This window comes from Aedes aegypti, chromosome 2, assembly GCF_002204515.2.
Source record: "Aedes aegypti strain LVP_AGWG chromosome 2, AaegL5.0 Primary Assembly, whole genome shotgun sequence".
Classification (NCBI taxonomy): Eukaryota; Metazoa; Arthropoda; class Insecta; order Diptera; family Culicidae; genus Aedes; species Aedes aegypti.
Window position 1 is genome coordinate 151598188 of NC_035108.1, and position 19849 is coordinate 151618036.

Genomic DNA, 19849 nt, shown 5'->3' on the forward strand with positions numbered 1-19849 from the left:
AGGCGTCAACCGAATAACCCAGTGTCCCAGTCTCTTCATGCCATGCTTATTCTGGGCGGCGTGTGAGTCGAGACGAGTCGTTCTCACCTCGGGTGACGTGAGGCGACTAATGTTAATCAAATAGAAACGAGTCCACATCTCACCGACTCGTCTTGGCTTACATGCCACACAGGATAAGCACAATTGCATCTGATCCTTGAGTTTTTTCTACATCTGGCGTGAGGTGAGGATTGTCGGTGTCCTATAGCGAGGTGATAATTCTCGACTCGAGCGAAGTGTCTTTCCATTTGGTTTACACGGCGAGTCACTTCACTAGAGTCGACATTCGTTATGTGATCAGGTTCCGACACAGGTTGGCGATTCTGATGTGGGATCGGATCGTCCAGCATTTTCTTACCTGTTCATTCCTCTAATAGGGAAGATTTGCATGATACCCATGGGAGCGAGAAAATTTGTGTCATTCTTGGGTACTACTGTCACAGCCTACGTGATTGAAAAATACTGAATTGAAACTACGCATGGCTGTATGCCCATGTGGGTTCTCTTGAAATGTTTGCTTGTGCTTTTAGTGTTCATCCAGTTGAAACGGCATTTTTCGATATAGCAAAAAATGTTGTATGCAACTCGTTGCAAAACTCGATTTTTTCAGCACTCGTTGTATTTATCCAACTCGGCGAGCCTCGTTGGATAAATGTACAACTCGTGCTGAAAAAATCATCATTTTGCAACTTGCATAAATAACTATTTACCAACACTTGGTCGTGACTCCCGCAGAATCCTTGGGTAGATTATAAAAAAGACTTTTCACAAAATCATGAATAGGATTTTTGAAGAATTCATTAGTCATGTTACGGGTAACATGGCTTTTCAAAGAATCTTCAACTGGATTCTATAGACTTATAGTCAGGATTTTTATCGAATTCAATACGTAATTTTCTTAAATCTTGGGACAGGTTACAATATATCCTATTGAGGATTTTGACAGAATCTTAAACGAATTCATAATATAATTTTAAGCAGGTTCATTTTGAAATACTGGTTAGCATTCTCAAAGATTAGAATTTTGTAATGATTATTGTTCCCAATGAATCCTAGGCACAATTCTTGTAAAATTTTGGACATTCTGACCAAGATTTTCGTAACAGCTCGATAAGGATTTTGACACTTTCTGGGTAATTCTAATACTAATAGGTCGGATTATAATAGAATTCGTAGTTTTATTTTTATAAAATAGTAGACATCATGCTCACAGGGTCAAAAAATTCTGAGGTAGATTCTTCAGAATATTCTGGACTAGATTATTATATAATTTTGGAAGGGAGTCCTTCAAGGGACTCTCGCAATAATCAGCAGGATGCTTTGCACCAATGATCTGTTTTTAGCATTCTTCAAATTAAATTTTCTAAATTCACTGACATTTGTCAAATTTCATGAACTTCATTTACCTATTTTTTTAAAACTTTATGCGAATGTTTGTGCATTTGGAAATGTGGCCCGCCACACAAAGTTGTTCCTGCGATTTGGCCCGCGTTGCAAAAAGGTTGGGCAGGCCTGATTTAGAGTACTACAAGGTTATCCATAAAGTTGTGTTTTCAGTTGTTCTGATCTTATATTTAAAAGTTGGTCAACAAGAGTTTTAATGGTAAAATTCGATGTGTATTTTAAAACGGGGTAATTTTTAAAGCTTTTGGGTGAAAATCTAATTATTTTTGCATTCAGTTTTAAAGATATTTGTTTTAAAAACAAGTACTGGTATCACAACTACCGAAAAGCTAAACATTACATATAATTTGCAATTGGATTAGATGGACAAATTGATGTGCAGATTTGTGAAAAAGTTACACGTCTTCTCAGTGAAGCCTGATTTGCTGCTGAACAGGAATCGCTAAGAAAATTTCTCGCCGATTCCTTGCAGAAATTTCCTACAGCAACTCCCGTTTGAACTGACGTTTCTTTTCAACTGCGTACTGCGATCAGAAAAAAGCGCTTCTTTGATCAAATCCTTGCAGGAATTTCCCATGCATCAAGATAGGCCAAGAAATTACTTGTCAGCAGCGAATTAGGCTTGAGAATCGAACTCACGACTCCCCACCACTACGCCAGTACTGGTATCTTAATTATCGATCGCAGTTGAAAGATTGCATTCCGATTCATATTCAATAGTAGAAGCATTAGCCAATGAGGCCAATGTCGCGACTGTTCGTGTGACCAACATCTAGTTTGCCACGCTCTGACAGTCTGAGTACCGGGTCTATAAGTGTCAAATCAAATCTTTCAACCATAATAAAACATTCTCTACAACATGGCACTAAACAAACAATCAAAACCTTCAATAGTAAGTATTAAAAAAATAATTCTATTTTGTGATAACAGCGCCACTAGCGTTCTACTACTTATATTTCTAGTTATTGAATGCACCTATATTTTTTCATATAATCGAAAGTCTATTTTCGGTTTTGGGCAGTGAATCAAATTGTCATGAAAAAAGACGAAAAACAAACCATAAAGCAAGCGCGCTTACAACCGTTTGTCCCAACTTTTGCGGATTGGGACAAACGGTTGAAAAAATTATCTCAGGGGGCAGGCTTGCAGCAACCTTTTTAACTTGCGATTAATCAGTTATTTGACATACAAAATCAAATTTGATTTTTTGATGCTGTTTGATGATAAGGGAATGTTTACTTACACGGAGAAATTTTTCAAAAATTGCAATGCAAAACCTAATAAATCGCTGTGTACGGATGAGCGATCATCGTCATATTTTTTTTAATAATGGTAAACTGTTGTTGCGGAATAAAATTGTTGCAATAAGAATATGAGAGGACAATGTGTTTGCTGCTGTGTGTTGGTTGGCAATTTATTCACTGGTTTTGGGAAAACTTTGATAATGGGTTTGTGAGCACATGGTGATACACATTCAATCAACTGGTTGATATCATTGTTGTTGGACCTGGCGAATATTAATAAACAACGTGCATTAGATTCCATGCAACAAAAAAACAGAATTTCTAGCGAAAATCATTCAAAAAGGTTTTCAAAGTTGATACACATATGACAAACATCAGCATTCAGCCATTCCATGAAATACCGATCTAGTGGGTCACCGAATCCCGTATTAATTTGCTATTTTGTTCCTTATTCGAAATAAGGATACACGTGTTTTTGTTTTTTTTTATTAGGGTGACCATTTCCAAAATAAGGTGATCAGAAAAATCGTGATTTAGCAAAATTTTTATTTTTTTAAAAAACCAAATTTTGAAACGCTTGACCGATTTTATATTTTCTTGGATGAAATGAAAGATAAAGATTTTGACTTTTCAAATTCCACTCAAAATGGTTATTAACATAAAAAATCTAAAATTTTCATTTTTTCGTGGTTTGAAGACTTTGGGACATAATGGGCTATTGCTGTTCTCATTTTTTCTTGAAAGTTCAAAAAAATATACGTTTACTGTCAAATTTTCAGCGATGTATGTTTTTTGGTTTTGAGATAATTTTTTTTTGAAAATAAAAAAACAGTCATTTTTTAGCGACACACACTGTAGGTCTCAGCGCATTAGATTTTTTATTTTAAAAAAATCATAACTTTTAAACAGCTCAACCGATTTCCTATTCTTTTTTTATGGAATGAAAGCTTAAGATTTCAACTTTTCAGAAAATATATAAAACTTTAAAAAAAAATTACATGAAAGTATATATATGATTTTTTTTTTTTTTTTTCAAAAAATATATCACAAAACTAAAAAACATGCATCGCTGAAAATTTGACAGTAAACGTAAAATTTTCTGAACTGTTTTTTTTTAATGTTAAAACGATTTCACCCGAATTTATGGTACCGTAATCTGGGGGCAAATTGATCACTACTTTAAAACTGTATGTTATGTTTTTGTTTGGAATTCAAATATTGCCAAATTAATTCTGGCTAAATCAGTACTTCATTGATTATTATCAATCTATGTAATCGATGTTTTATGACATAACATTTAACATTTCATAAAACTAATAAAAACATCGAAAATTGAAAATTACACACTGGGGTGAATTTAATCACCATATAACAAAGCAAGTTAAGAAATAAAATACTTCCCTATCTACTTATTTTGGGACTCCTGAATCTAAAAATGATATCAAAATTCTTATAACGCGTGTATTTAATCATTTTATTGCAAAACTAAACATTGTAAATCTGCATAATACGCTTAATATAGGCAATTTTCCTTGAAAAAAGCACGTTATTCGATAATAAACGGATTTATGACCAAAAAACTATGCTGATGATGTCAACAATTAGATCAGCTTACACAACATTTTGAACACTCGAAGTTAGCATGTTAGCTTAGCACCACTGAAGTGTACTGGTAGCTTTAGCACCGTCATTTCCAACAGGCTTGCTTACTCCTTCAAAAAATATAAATACTTATATGCAAAACTGACTTTCATGAAAATGAAATATAGTCAACGCTTCATAACTATCAAGATATTGAATTGAGAAATATCCTAAAGAATTGTTCCACGAACGATGTTTGACATTGAAGTTCAATGACAAAAAAGGCTTGTTGCAAGTCAAATCAGTTAGAACTGCATTGAAAATGCAAATAGGCAGCAATGAAATAATATTTATCAGTCCATGTTTCAATGGAAACACTCAAAGTTTCAAGCAACTTTGGTTTGAAATGACAAAAAAGTTGACATTGTATACGCGATGATGATAGCAACTCCACAGCAAACTCCATCCAGGCGATTATTTTGATAAACGAAACAATATGGATCAGATTTCAAATGACTTTCAATAATATCTGATATACGTGTGCTAGAAGAAGACCCGATGGACTGTGCGTTTGCCTCTACAGCTATTCAGCAAAAACAAGGTGAGGCTTATGGGTTTGAATCCGCCGGTCGTGGATCTCTTTATAACGGAAATCTTATCAACTCTCCAGCGCAAAAAGTATCTTCGCAAGAAGGAAATGTTTGCTAGAAAGCTGAACAGTTCGTAATGGTAAAACGAGAGAACTAATATTCCAAACAAGATTTTAGATCCATAAGAAAAACGTTATACAATAACAACTTTATTAATACATTATAATGTATATAGTTGTCTATAGTTGTCCCGACAAACTTCGTCTTGCCATCAAGTAGGCTGTTGTAAGATGTCCTGTAACCCCCTATACAAAATGATGCATCACGGTGTACTATATTAAGAAGGTGATATATTCCGAAAACTGACAGCTACTTGACGACGTCATTCCTATCCACCTCGAACAAATTAGCGAAAAAAATGATCTAGTGGTCCGGAAGGTATATGGTACGATAGGAGTGACGTCACATGTTTACAATCAAACTTGATATTTACATCAGTAAAGAGACTGCCTTGTTAATTTTTATGCCCTGTGATGCATTAGTCTTCTCTAGTTTTCCTGATTATTTCGGAGTTTTTTCCGAACTTTCTCCTCGCACGATCTCGTCGCATCCCTTGTCGAGTGCTATAGTGAATAACTAACGTCAATACGTCGATCCGTTTTCAAGCCATTTCGTGACATACAAACATCATTTCATTTTTATTCATATAGATAGATAGAAGAAGATTTCGATAAAATAAAATAACGTTAAATTGTATGTGGTTTGAATGCTTAGTCTACACAATAAACTTTTTTCACGAGCTCGACTGGTTCAGATGTAGGTTTTTTTTTTTAATTTTGACGATTTACTGATAGGTACTCAGCTTTTATTTCCTGAAATCTCATGATAAAAGTTTGCCTACTAGCCGAAATTCGGCATTCTAAACAAAAGTGTGTATATCAACCTGAGAGCTCCTATTTCTAAACTTCGACGCAAGCGTGAATCATAGCGGCAGATAAAATTTGTCAGAACAGAACAATTCCATCTCCTTAATAAAACCAATTTATCGTTTAACACTATACGTTGCACTTCCCAACAGCAGCGATGTGATCTGCCACGCCGAACTAACACATGGAAACTTGAACATCCATGCAATCTTCAAAGTGCTGCATATCAATGCACGACTCTGAGGTCATCGTTGATTTCTACGACCAATCGGCTCACTTATATGAAATGCACTTGCTGATCCCGCACCGTGTCGTCGCCATGAAACCGACCGAACCTGAAACCAATTCGGAGTCATAATTTGAAGTCCCGCCGGGTTGACCGACATTTAGGTGGTGCTACTTTTTGTATGGCTCTTTGTTCTTTCTCGGTCACATATGGATTGGACAGGTTGATCGTGCGCGGAGAACTGACAGAGGGCGCAGTTCTGCTTGGGTCTGCTGTGGGGCAGGAAAGTGCATTTCAATTCCAAAACGAATGCATATGACGAATTCCATGCAGAATGAGTCGAAAAAAATAAATCGAAAAAAATAATCGTGCTCGATAGTCTTCGATTTGGATTGAATTTTGCACATGATTTTGGTATGGTAGAATAAGTGTTTTCCATAGAAAAATTGATCATTTTGACTCAAGTGGAACTTTTGAAAATGGCCTATGAATTTTTGCATGCAACTTATTTGAAAAATTCTAACTCCGAAACTGTTGATTTTAGAGAAAAATGTTCTATAAAGAAGTTGTAGTGAACCGTTTGGAATATAAGAAAAAAATATACACTGAAAAAATATTTTATTAATTTTCATAAACAATTCAAAAATAAAACTTAAATTTTAAATTACACAAAAACCCCATTTTTATTATTTTTTAAATTTTCACCATATAATCTTGATAGTAAAAAGAGTTTTGGGACAAAGTTTCATGATGGAGAAATTTTTAATAAAAAAGTTTTTCTAAGAACAACTTTTGGACGATTTTCAAAATTTTGATGTTTTGTCAAAATAAATACGTTCTGATGATACAGTAAGCAACTTGAAATGATTCTAAGCCATAATGATTATATGAATAATTTCTCTAGAAGTAGCCATTTGTGAATTATATCGAGTTTAATGCAAAAAATATTATTTAAATATTAAAATAGGCCATTTTCATTAGTTATTCGTGATTCTCCATCAAGGAAAATAAGTAAATGTTAAGAAATATGGTCTTTACTCTCGAAAACGAATTATTAATTATGGAGAAACGCGAATAACTAATGAAAATGGCCTATTTTAATATTTAAACAATATTTTTTGCATTAAACTCGAAATAATTCGAAAATGGCTACTTCTAGAGAAATTATTTATATAATCATTATGGCTTAGAATCATTTCAAGATGCTTACTGTATCATCAGAACGTATTTATTTTGACAAAAAAAATCAAAATTTTGAAAATCGTCCAAAAGTTGTTCTTAGAAAAACTTTTTTATTAAAAATTTCTCCATCATGAAACTTTGTCCCAAACCTGTTTTTACTATCAAGATTATATGGTGAAAATTTAAAAAATATTAAAAATGGGGTTTTTGTGTAATTTAAAATTTAAGTTTAATATTTGAATTTTGTATGAAAATAAATGAAATATTTTTCCAGTGTATATTTTTTTCTTATAGTCCAAACGGTTCACTACAACTTCTTCATAGAACATTTTTCTCTAAAATCAACAGTTTCGGAGTTAGAATTTTTCAAATAAGTTGCATGCAAACATTTATAGGCCATTTTCAAAAGTTACGCTTGAGTCAAAATGATCAATTTTTCTATGGAAAACACTTATTCTACCATACCAAAAACATGTGCAAAATTCAATCCAAATCGAAGATGGTCGAGTTCTGTGACTGACCGATTTGACATGGAATCCGTCATATGCTTTCAACGGGTGAACGAAATGGTCAACTTCGGTTTCGTCACATAAAAGGAACAGGTTTCGTTTTTTAATGAGAAAGGGGTCTGAAACTTATTAACCTCGTGATTGGTATAGCGAATTGTGCAACATTTCAGTGACGTGGAAAATAATCTATACAGCTTTTTTTTTTTTGTTGGGTAGGTTAAGCCACTGCGTCCATTGGATTGAACTTTTGTGGCATATCTATACAGCTTAATTATAAACGAATAAGTATTTATTTACTTTACGAGCTTCAAGTATGATTTCGGAAGAGAGGGAGGGGTTTGTCAAAATGAGCAAAATTCAATCATCCACCTCTTAAATCTAGAATCAGTATGGTCTAATACGAACAAGTGTAGGAACATGTTTCGTATGTTCACTTCACGCATACATTAATGCGAGTATGTTGTAAAAAAATGAAGCAATTTGGTGCAGCCGTCTTTGAGGAATGAGCATTTATGTTTCTGGTACCACCCTGAACAAATAAAGATTTTGGAAACTCTAAAAAACCTCATATCGTAATTATCAGATTTCTCCAAGAATACTGAACCGATTTGCATTTTTTTTTCAGAGTAGCTCCTTATTACCTGGCATTGTAGAGCACACATTTTATTTCGATAAATTGACCAAAAACAAAATGACCGCCAAAGAAATTTGATATGGAGAATGTCGGTCGAAACAAATAAGTTATCGCGCTAAGCTTCCTTTTCGACTTGATGGATGGATTTCACTCAAACTTTCACATTAGCTTCTACACACCAAAAAAATCTTAGATTTACACGTAACGTAATTTTAGGCTCAATCATGCAAAGCCATTTCTCATGTATTATTCAATGATAAAACCTATAAACACATCTATTATATACAACATAATATTGAACGCGAAACGTCTTCTCTCGAAGAATGCAAAACGGCTCGGTTTACATGATTTTCACGCTGAAAATTCAATCATAAATAATGCACATGACATGACAAGCCGTCGATCCATCCATGTACATTATTTTTGACAGAATATTCAGTGTAGAATCATGTAAACCGAGTATTCTTGTTTGCAATTTCACTTTCAAGATGCAAGAAAGCATGCAGTATTGGCGAATGTTGGATGCAAGATCATGAAATTTTTCAATTTCACTCAAGATTGCAAGCATATTCGAATGCAATGAGACAGTGTACATTAATTATTATCGTTGAATGTTCAGTTGCAACTCCTTTTACATGATTATCATTTAAGTGCCATGTAAATTTGAGAGTTTTTTGCTGTGTAGGGGTCCACATAAACTAACTAAATGTTACTTACTTACTCGTATCCATGGATACGAGTAACTAACACTGAAGAAGACTGCAAGTGGTAGTCGAAATACGGGTATCTGTCACAGATAAGCATTTAGAAGCGGAATTAAAAGGTACACGGTACACACCAAAAAAATCTTAGATTTACACGTAACGTAATTTTAGCTTTAATAATGCAAAGCCGTTTCTCATGTTTTATTCAATGATAAAACCTACAAACACATCTATTATATCCACACACCAAAAAAATTTTAGATTTACACGTAACGTAATTTTAGCTTCAATCATGCAAAGCCATTTCTCATGTGTAATTCAATGATAAAACACATAAACAGATCTGTTTTATCCAACATTGTTACCAAAATCCTTAATATTGAACAAGAATCGTCTTCTCCAAAAGAATGTCGCATGCAAAACGGCTCGGTTTACATGATTTTCACGCTGAAAATTCAATCATAAATAATGCACATGGAATGACAAGCCGTTGATCCATCCATGTGCATTATTTTTCACAGAATATTCAGCGTAGAATCATGGAAACCTAGCATTCTTGTTTGCAATTTCACTTTCAAGATGCAAGAAAGCATGCAACATTGGCGAATGTTGGATGTAAGATCATGAAATGTTTCAGTTTCACTCAAGATTGCAAGCATTTTTGAATACAATGAGAAGGTTTACATTATTTGTCGTTGAATATTCAGTTAAAATTCGTTTTACATGAAAAACATAGAAAATTACGTGCCATGTAAATTTGAGAATTTTTTGCTGTGCAACATTGCTAGCAAAATCCATAATATTGGACACGAAACATCTTCTCTTAAAGAATGTTTTATGCAAAACGGCTCGGTTTACATGATTTTTACACTGAAAATTCAATCATAAATAATGCACATCAAATGACAAACCGTCGATTCATTCATGTGCATTATATATGCCAGAATATTCTGCGTAGAATCATGTAAAACGAGCATTCTTGTTTGCAATTTCACTTTCTAGATGCAAAAAAGCATTCAATATTGGCGAATGTTGGATAGAAGATCATGAAATGTTTTAGTTTCATTCAAGATTGCAAGCATTTTCGAATGCAATGAGACAGTTTACATTATTTATCGTTGAATATTCAGTTACCATGCCCACACAGTTACGGATCACCCACAGTGACGGATCACTTTGGCGTTCAACATCGGATAACTCGCTCAAAACATAAACGTTGACGTAAAACATATTTTTCCCATGTTATACTATTTGTCTTCTACCATTTGTAATGTTAAGCATAACATTCAACCGCTAAATAACAGTGTTTTTGACAAATGTTTAGTTGGTACCACACAGCTATCATTATATGGTCGTTTTCTGTAAGAAGTGCCGTCAGCATTCATAAGCTCCCACAGGTGGTAAAATTCAAATGCTATAGCATGTTTTATGCTCGTTCGCTTCGATTTAGTATGAATTCATCTTTGGAAAACATTCTACTTGAATTTTGATTCAAAATACCGAATATTAGCACTTCTTACTAGTGATCCATAATATGGACCAGGAAATGATTGTTTACCACGGTTATGGATCACTTCCAAAGAATGTAGATTTCTGCTATTTTATGCATTGGATTCGACATTTTTAGACAACAGCACTAAGGATAAAACTAATAAAACATCAAGGTTTGTAAATTTCATATTTTAGCAGACAAAAATGGGTGGAAAACTTGGTGTGGAGCGGAAACAGTTCATGTCTCAGTTACTACAATGCAGTATCACAATAAAAAGGACATTTTACCCTTGTTTCCAGCTCTAACACTGCTATTTTTTGCATTAATATATGACACATTGTTAACTTTTGCCATACCATGCAATACAGATGCATTGAGTGGAAAATCTCTTGATTTTGCGCACTGATCCATAATATGTCACAATTTGATCCATAATATGAAAATTGATCCATAATATGGTTTTCAGGAACCGACACAATTTTTAATTTTTATGCAATCCTATGTAAATATTAAACTCAAAACAGTTTACTAACCGAAGTTCCAATTTAGAACGATTCGATTCGTGCTTTTAAATTACAATTTTACGTTTTCCATGTCGTTTTATTGAATTTCATAGGTTGGACTCCACACTATTTGATCCATAACTGTGGGGTCATGGTATAATTCGTTTTACATTATTATCATTAAAGTTTACGTGTCACATAAATTTAAGATTTTTTGCTGTGTACTCCATCTACTTTAAGTTTCTCTAAAACTTATTTAAATAGGTGTCTGGATTTTGATCTTAAAATATTAAATGAATAGAATTAAAAATAACGCAGGCGGAAGGCGGAAACCTCTGAATATAATCAAATAAAACTAAACATAAATCAACTGGTGATTACTTACCTATTGCACTTGTTCGGGACGGAGTAGTTATCAGCACACTGCCTTTATTTTGTTATGGTGTCACGTTTCAACACTGTTCTATCTACTGCTTTCTGTGGCTATTCTCTGACACTAAACATAAATTTTATTATAACAGCTGTTAAGAATGAACATCTCGTATATATTTTTTACTTCACTATCACAAGCGGGAATATGTGTGGATAAGTGGTTGCTTTTGAATAAGATTTTTGAATCGTTGTTTTTCTCGGTTGTAGATATGAAAAATAGATTTAAACATTTGAAATGCTGACTGATTTCAATCAAAGTATAACGTCAAATTTGTACAGAAATAAAACCGTCTTCAAAGCAATCACTTGCACACATGCGTTCGATTCCCAACAAATCTGTCATTTATTCTGTGCAAATGCACCACACACAGTACAGTTTGGATTGCCTAATTCGTTAATCGTCCGGTTATCCAACAATAACGACCGATCGATCGAGTTTCAATTCAAACCACGAGTTCGTTTCACTTTGCATTTCGCTCGCTGTATATCTTAATTCGATTGCCAATAGTATATCACTATAGATCCATTTCGTTTGCTTCTCTCCAACGGATGATGGTTTGTTTTATTTCGTTCGTATTTACATTACTTCGTTGATTTAATTTCCTTCTTCTCTTTCTTATGCACGTTTGCGGATTCGTTGGGAATAATTACGCCCGGTCCAAACTCGTCTCCGGCTTGAAAACTGATCGCACAAACAAACGAGCGAGATTCCAAGAGCATCTATGATGCTCCGAATACTAATCGGTATCTCGTGTTATTCTTCTCTGTTTCAGCGTATTATCAAGAACCTTCCTTCACTGCGCCAGTCACTCGTTTGCACACTTTTAGCGGTACAACCATACAGTAATTGTCAAAATTAAATATCCACTTGCTTTTTTCACGGAAATTGGCAAAAACCAGGTGTTAAAACGGGAACAGGTTCACATGTAACATTTGATCTCTTTTAAAAATTAAGTGTCCACTTTGTGTTCTCTTCACTAAGTAATATTTTACTCCGATTTGTCCAAAGTTTTTCATCCCAACTATACTGATTTAGCTATTTATGACTTTTGAGAAACTTTTTTGAAGAAGTTTCTTATATTTTAGGGAATTGTTCGGTCGAAGCCTGTTCCCTTGTGCTGTTATATGGCGTAAATACTTTTTAATTGATTGTATTGGAAAATTCACCAAGTAAATCCGGTCAAAACAGTATTATTGTGTAAACACGACATATATAAGTGCTTGATTTTCCATTTGATTTGAATGGCTTATCAAGAAAACATAGATATTTATATACGGAGAACTCTCAGGAAGCACTTATTTCAATCGTGTTTAGATTATTCTATACAAGAATACTGATTGGAGCATTTTCCCAGTATAAACTGTTGAAATACGTTTACGAAATACAGCAGCACACGTTGTGTCTAATACCGTTATTAGCGAAAATAAATGACCATCAATTCTGCAATGACTATTCGAAAGATATCCTTGCATCCTCTCCGTGAATTTGGCAATGCTTCATGGATTGAAATGAAAGTTATAGTAAATTGAATAATTTGAGCGATTTCCAAAGGATATTTTTGTTTAAAAAAATCTTGTGCGCTGCTTCATTTACCATTCAATAACGAATTGAACAACCATCAAATTTAAATTGAACATTCAAAAGGTGTGCTATCTTTTGATATTTCCTGTAATTTTGAAGACATTTCGTTGATGTTATAGGGGTTTGTATGTTAAGTAGCATATTCTTATGATTTATTTTAAGGATAACTTCTTAATAAACCTAGACATTAGGGAGCGGCTCAGTTTTTCGATATCTTTCCAAGCCACAAATAATTTAAAACTTGAAAATTCACCTTCAAGTTGCTAGTGCCACCTTAATATGTTCTTATCTTAATATGTTTGACTCAAATTTTGAGGTTAATTTTTTATGTGATACAAATTCAGAAGAGTACAAATTTGTATCGCATGAAAAAATTAACCTCAAAATTTGAGTCAAACATATTAAGATAAGAACATATTAAGGTGGCACTAGCAACTTGAAGGTGAATTTTCAAGTTTTAAAATATGAACTTTAGTGAAGTCTTCAAAACTTTGATATTTTCTAACCAACATTGAAGCTTTGAGCATCATTCTCTTCAAATTTAAATTTATGAAAAGTTGGAGAACATATTTGTATTTCTCAAATGAGAACAAATGTTAGTTAAAGGTTGTTTTCTTCAAATTATTCCTCATTTTATAAAAAAAAAAATCATCCTTGTTTGACCATACTTTCATGAATACTCTATCGATTCTAGAGCCTTTTCCATGATTTTAAAGCCGGTTGATTTGTTTTTGAACTGTATACAGAACACATATAATTGAAAAACTGTCTTGAATTAGTTATTCAACGAGAACTACAGTATTGGACAAAACATTTGCAACTTTTTCGATTTTCCATACAACTTTAAAGAGTTATATCTGAGTCATTTATGGGCCGATTTGAATGGAGTTTACACAGTTTCTCAGAAATAACTTGAATTTCACCATATATTTTTAGTGATTTTTCCAGTCACGAGTTCAAAAGCAGTAATGGTTTGACTAAAGTAAATGTTTTGACGATTTTTAATAGTTGACATAACTAATAATATTGAAGTAATAGCTTCATGGTATCCTCAGCAAAGTTGTAGATTTTGACGAGACGAATTCCATGCAAAATAAATCGAAAAAATCAAAAATCGTTCTCTATAGTCTTCGATTTGGTTTAAATGTGGTACATGTTTTTGGTTTGGTAGAATAAGTGTTTTTCATAGAAAAATTTATAATTTTGACTCGAGAATAACTTAAAAAAGGCCTAAAAATGTTTGCATGCAACTTATTTGAAAAATTCAAACTCCGAAACTGTTGATTTTAGATATTAACGTGTTATGAAAAAGCCGTTTGGACTATAAGGAAAAAAATATACACTGAAAAAATATGTTATTTATTTTCATAAAAAAATCAAAAATAACTTGTTTTAATTATGAATCGTGGTTTTACGGCCAACCAGCCGAGTGGAAGTTTAACAACTACCGAAAAGCTAAACATTACATATAATTTGCAATTGGATTAGATGGACAAATTGATGTGAAGATTTGCGAAAAAGTTACACGTCTTCTCAGTGAGAATCGAACTCACGACTCCCCGATCTCTAGTTGGGGCGCGTTAACCACTACGCCATGAGAGGACTCATGAACGCAGAAGTTAACCTGAATTCGATTTCAGCTCAATAATCACGTGGTCCTCTTTCGCAAAGTGCACCTCTTTCGGAAGAATTAGATGCCCATCCAAACACAACGCTTTCTATATATATCCAATGCCTAGCCCGAGAGCGCATTGTTTTTTAGATATAGGAATAGCACACTACACTAGCCAGCAACTGCGCTGGCTGAGGTTTCTATTGTGTGGGCTTCCAATGGGTCGCGACGTTCTCAAACGACCGGTTACGGAACATGAGTCCGTTGCTCGATAAATACTTGTTTTAATTATGAATCGTGGTTTTACGGCCAACCAGCCGAGTGGAAGTTTAACAACTACCGAAAAGCTAAACATTACATATAATTTGCAATTGGATTAGATGGACAAATTGATGTGAAGATTTGCGAAAAAGTTACACGTCTTCTCAGTGAGAATCGAACTCACGACTCCCCGATCTCTAGTTGGGGCGCGTTAACCACTACGCCATGAGAGGACTCATGAACGCAGAAGTTAACCTGAATTCGATTTCAGCTCAATAATCACGTGGTCCTCTTTCGCAAAGTGCACCTCTTTCGGAAGAATTAGATGCCCATCCAAACACAACGCTTTCTATATATATCCAATGCCTAGCCCGAGAGCGCATTGTTTTTTAGATATAGGAATAGCACACTACACTAGCCAGCAAGTCGGGGGCAAGCCAGGGGAGTCGTGAGTTCGATTCTCACTGAGAAGACGTGTAACTTTTTCGCAAATCTTCACATCAATTTGTCCATCTAATCCAATTGCAAATTATATGTAATGTTTAGCTTTTCGGTAGTTATCAAAAATAAGTTAAATTTCATATTACACAAAATCTCATTTTTAATATTTTTTTTAATTTTCACCATAGAATCTTAATAGTGAATAGATGTTTTGGACAAAGTTTCATGGTGGAGAAATTTTTAATAAAAAGGTTTTTCTACACAGCAAAAAATTCTCAAATTTACATGGCACGTAATTTTTTATGATAATCATGTAAAACGAGTTGCAACTGAACATTCAACGATAATTAATGTAAACTGTCTCATTGCATTCGATAATGCTTGCAAACTTGAGTGAAACTGAAACATTTCATGATCTTCCATCCAACATTCTCCAATGTTGCATGCTTTCTTGCATCTTGAAAGTGAAATTGCAAACAAAAATTCTCGGTTTACATGATTCTACGCTGAATATTCTGTCAAAAATAATGCACATGGATGGATCGACGGCTTGTCATTCCATGTACATTATTTATGATTGAATTTTCAGCGTGAAAATCATGTAAACCGTGCCGTTTTGCATGCAACATGCTTCGAGAGAAGACGTTTCGCGTTCAATATTAAGGATTTTGGTAACAATGTTGTATATAATAGATGTGTTTATAGGTTTTATCATTGAATAATACATGAGAAATGGCTTTGCATGATTGAGGCTAAAATTACGTTACGTGTAAATCTAAGATTTTTTTGGTGTGTAGGAACAACTTTTGGCCGATTTTCAAAATTTTGAATTTTTGTCAAAATAAATACGTTCTGATGATACAATAGGAATCTTGAAATTATTCCGAATAATATTTTTGCATAAAACTTTATATAATTTGAAAATGGCTACTTCTAGAGAAATTATTCGTATATTCAAGATACTTATTGTATCATCAGAACGTATTTATTTTGACAAAAAAAAAACAACAAAATTAAGAAAATCGACCAAAAGTTATTCTTAGAAAAACTTTTTTATTAAAAAATTCATGAAACTTTGTCCCAAACATCTATTTACTATCAAAATTCTATAGTGAAAATATAAAAATAATAAAAATGGGGTTTTTGTGTTATTTAAAATTTAAGTTTTAAATTTGATTTTTTCTAACAAAATCATAAATTTTTTTTTTCAGTTTGTATTTGTTTCTTGTAGGCCAAAAGGTTCACTACAACTTCGTCATAGAAGATTTTTCTCTAAAATCAACAGTTTCGGAGTTTTTTCAAATAAGTTACATGCAAAAATTTATAGGCCATTTTGAAAAGTTATTCTCGAGTCCGAATGATGCCAAAAACATGTGCAAAATTTACTCCAATTCGAAGATGGTTGAGTTCTGTGACTGACCGATTTGACATGGATTTCGTCACGAGATGAACAAGTTTGCTGAAGACAGTTTTTGAGTAAGCTGTCAGAATTTGAGATGAATTGTTTTGAATAAAAAGTTGTAAAAGTTTTGTCCATTACTGTATTAAACACCGTTTTTTCCTTAAAAAGTCGATTTTTTGTTTTTGCCGGAATTTACAAGCTTACTATTGAACTAGAGTTTTAGAAGCATGTTGTTCTACGTAGTTATACGAGTTAAAAAGTGCACATAGTTTGTAATGAACATAAACATGATGACAAACAAAAACTTTAAAAAAATTTGTATTCACGTTTTCGAGCCGTTTTTGTTAAATAACTTAGTCGAAACATGTTTTTTTTAACCTGTTGCCAACAAAGTTAAAAAGCAACTCAAATTGCTACAAAAGCATGTAAAATAAATGTAATCGTCAAATGGTCAAATAAAGATGACTTTATTGATAAAATGAGGGAAAATTATGAAGAAAACTACTTGTAACTAAGGCTTATTTTCGAATTTAGACTATTTTGATGTTCCACAAACTTTTCAAAATTCAAAATTAGTTTTGAAGAGAATGCCAAAAATTTCAAAGTTGGTTTAAAAATAACAAAGTTATGGAGACTTCACTGAAGATCATATTTTACAACTTGAGTATTCACCTTCAAATCACTCGCCTCTAAATTTGAATATTTTATGTTATGTTATTCGAATTCAGAAGCGCACACGAATCATTGGTTTCAAGAACTTCCGCACCCCAATGGAAATCTATGTGAAAGAAAACACCAGTTTAGGCACATCAGACTACAGTTCAATATTAGACTCTTTGGTTTTAATATTAAGCTTCCAGCACTTTTTTTTATTTTGTTCTTAAAGAAAACAGATTTTCAATAATGTTGCTTGAAAAACCTTTTCGGTAGAATATTTAATCAAAATATTGAACAAACTTTGATGGAAAACTTGCCTGTTATATCATTTAAAAATGGCCCAATTCAGTTATATGATTCATTGAAGTTTATGCTTACTTCTATATTTTACTTTAAATAATGTCATACTTTTCTTTTGAATTTTGTCGAAGTAAATAGTTATATGAATGATTTGGTTCAACTTTTTATGTTTTATGTTTTAAACACAAGCAAATTAATGGAAAATAAAAAACTTTGCTACGTACAGCTGATTATGAAATTAATGTGGTGCCATAAATGCATTTCAAAATTATAAAAAGCCTCTGATTTTATGTCTACAGGTGCAATTCTCCGTAATGTACCCGTTACTCAATTTAATGTTAGCCATTCCATGGAGAATATATTAGAAAAGAAAGCCATTTAAGTCAAGAGTGTCATATTTATAATTCTCTGTGTACACTTATGCAGGGGGTGTGCAGCATGGTTTGCAGTCTATTTGAAAGCGCTCCGATTATATTTGATATTGGCCGGTCCTCGAAACACCTAACACTTGAGAAAAATCTACGCTTGTTCAAATAAACTTTACAACTGAAACCATGAGTTATCTATCGATTAAAGGTAAATTTTTTTAAATATTTTGGTTTCAAAATTTCAAATCAAACTCTCCTCCGATAAAATATTGTCAAATTTTCATAAACGTGCTAAAATACTGTTTTGTTTGAATGCCCAGTAAAAATCATGTTAAAATACATATGTCTATTAAAGAGCCCTAAAATAAATCAAATGGAATGTTAAATACTCAAACCAACAAAATTTGCGATTCCGTCAAAGAAAAGACTTCAAATTCACTAGAAAGATGCTTAAATATTATTTCTTTTGAATGTTGAATGTGAACCTGATGCTTGTTTTATTTGTGTTAGAATAATGATGTCGTCTAGGTTCATTTTCGAACAATAAAATATTCCTTGAAATAGGTATTGATTTTTAAAATCACTATAACTTGAATTTCCCTCGATGGAACCTTTTTTAAATTCGCGAAGTTGATGCTACGATACTATATCTTTCGAATTGTGGATGCAGAATAAATGGTATTTTTTTCAATTTTTTTTCATTCGGTTTTAGACACACCGTAACAGTACAACCGAACTGATATTAACTAGAAACTTGCATAATCTAACACAACTAACTTCAAAACGCTTCCCAAAAGTCTTGAATATCTAAAACGGCACGTTGTGATAAAAAACTATGAACAAGTAGGGGTAAGATATTGCTAGGTCGATGAAACGCCAAGTGGACACTTAATTTTGACACATCTCTTTGGATACATTTGTTTCTTCTTTGTAGAATCCAAACAGAAATCAAATAAGTACAAGCATTTTAATTACATTATTTCATGCTTTACACAATATTTTCGCCTACTTCCGTGATTATAAGCAAGTGAGCACTTTATTCCAGCGTTGACTGTATTACCGAAAAACAATACTTCTACCCGAAAAGAAAACAAAAACACCCAGCAAACAATACTCCGGAGCGAAAGGAGAAATGACCCAAACCTGTTTATCCGTCGAAAGCAACGCTCTCCTCTGCATATGACCAATAAACACCACGACACGATCGTCCCTACACCAAAAACCGACCGACCGACCGGTGGAGTCAAAAAGGGGTATCCGTTCCGATCCGATCACCAAACCGCCAAAAAACGCAACGAACCAGAAGCAAGTCAAACAGAAAAGAGCCCGCGCGCGTGTTCTGTCGTATGAAAAGCGTTTCGACCGAACGAATGGCTACAGAGCTACACAACCTCACTCGAAGATCACACCCAACTGACTGAACGCGCGCGCTGGGGATAGCATAAATGTTGCTCACGGAGGGGGGCTCCTACAAGTGCAAATAATGCAGCTGGTGAGAGGAGTGAGCAGAGTTTTAGGCTGGTGAAATGATGTGATTTTGGATGCAAATGATAGTTGTTTTCAAATAAAGGTAAAATTGACAAGCATTTTGAAACGGTGGATACTCTGTGTGACAATAATTTGAACTTTGTTCTAAGCACGATTAAGCTCCATTTAAACGTTTAAAATTCAAAAAGCGTAACGAATGTACTTATAATCGTTGTAACGGAAAGAAATGACCATATACCTTATGATAAAAATGATTTCAGTGAAAAATAATA

The 19849-nt window shown here is 33.5% G+C and overlaps 1 protein-coding gene across 6 annotated transcripts in view; it reads right to left on the reverse strand.

The window, feature by feature from the left end:
- LOC5564094 (tetraspanin-18) overlaps positions 1–19522 on the reverse strand; it is a 156287-nt gene extending 136765 nt beyond the window's left edge. For 2 of the 6 annotated variants that reach the window (XM_021842749.1, XM_021842748.1), the window contains exons 1-2: positions 19233–19522; positions 11420–11530 (exon numbers count right to left, since the gene is read on the reverse strand). The gene's annotated coding sequence lies outside the window, so the exon portion shown is untranslated. Of the gene's footprint in view, positions 1–11419; positions 11556–12047; positions 12199–19149 lie in introns of those variants that run through there. The other 4 variants (XM_021842750.1, XM_021842751.1, XM_021842753.1 and 1 more) reach the window with 4 other exon arrangements.
- Between the last annotated feature and the right edge of the window lie 327 nt (positions 19523–19849).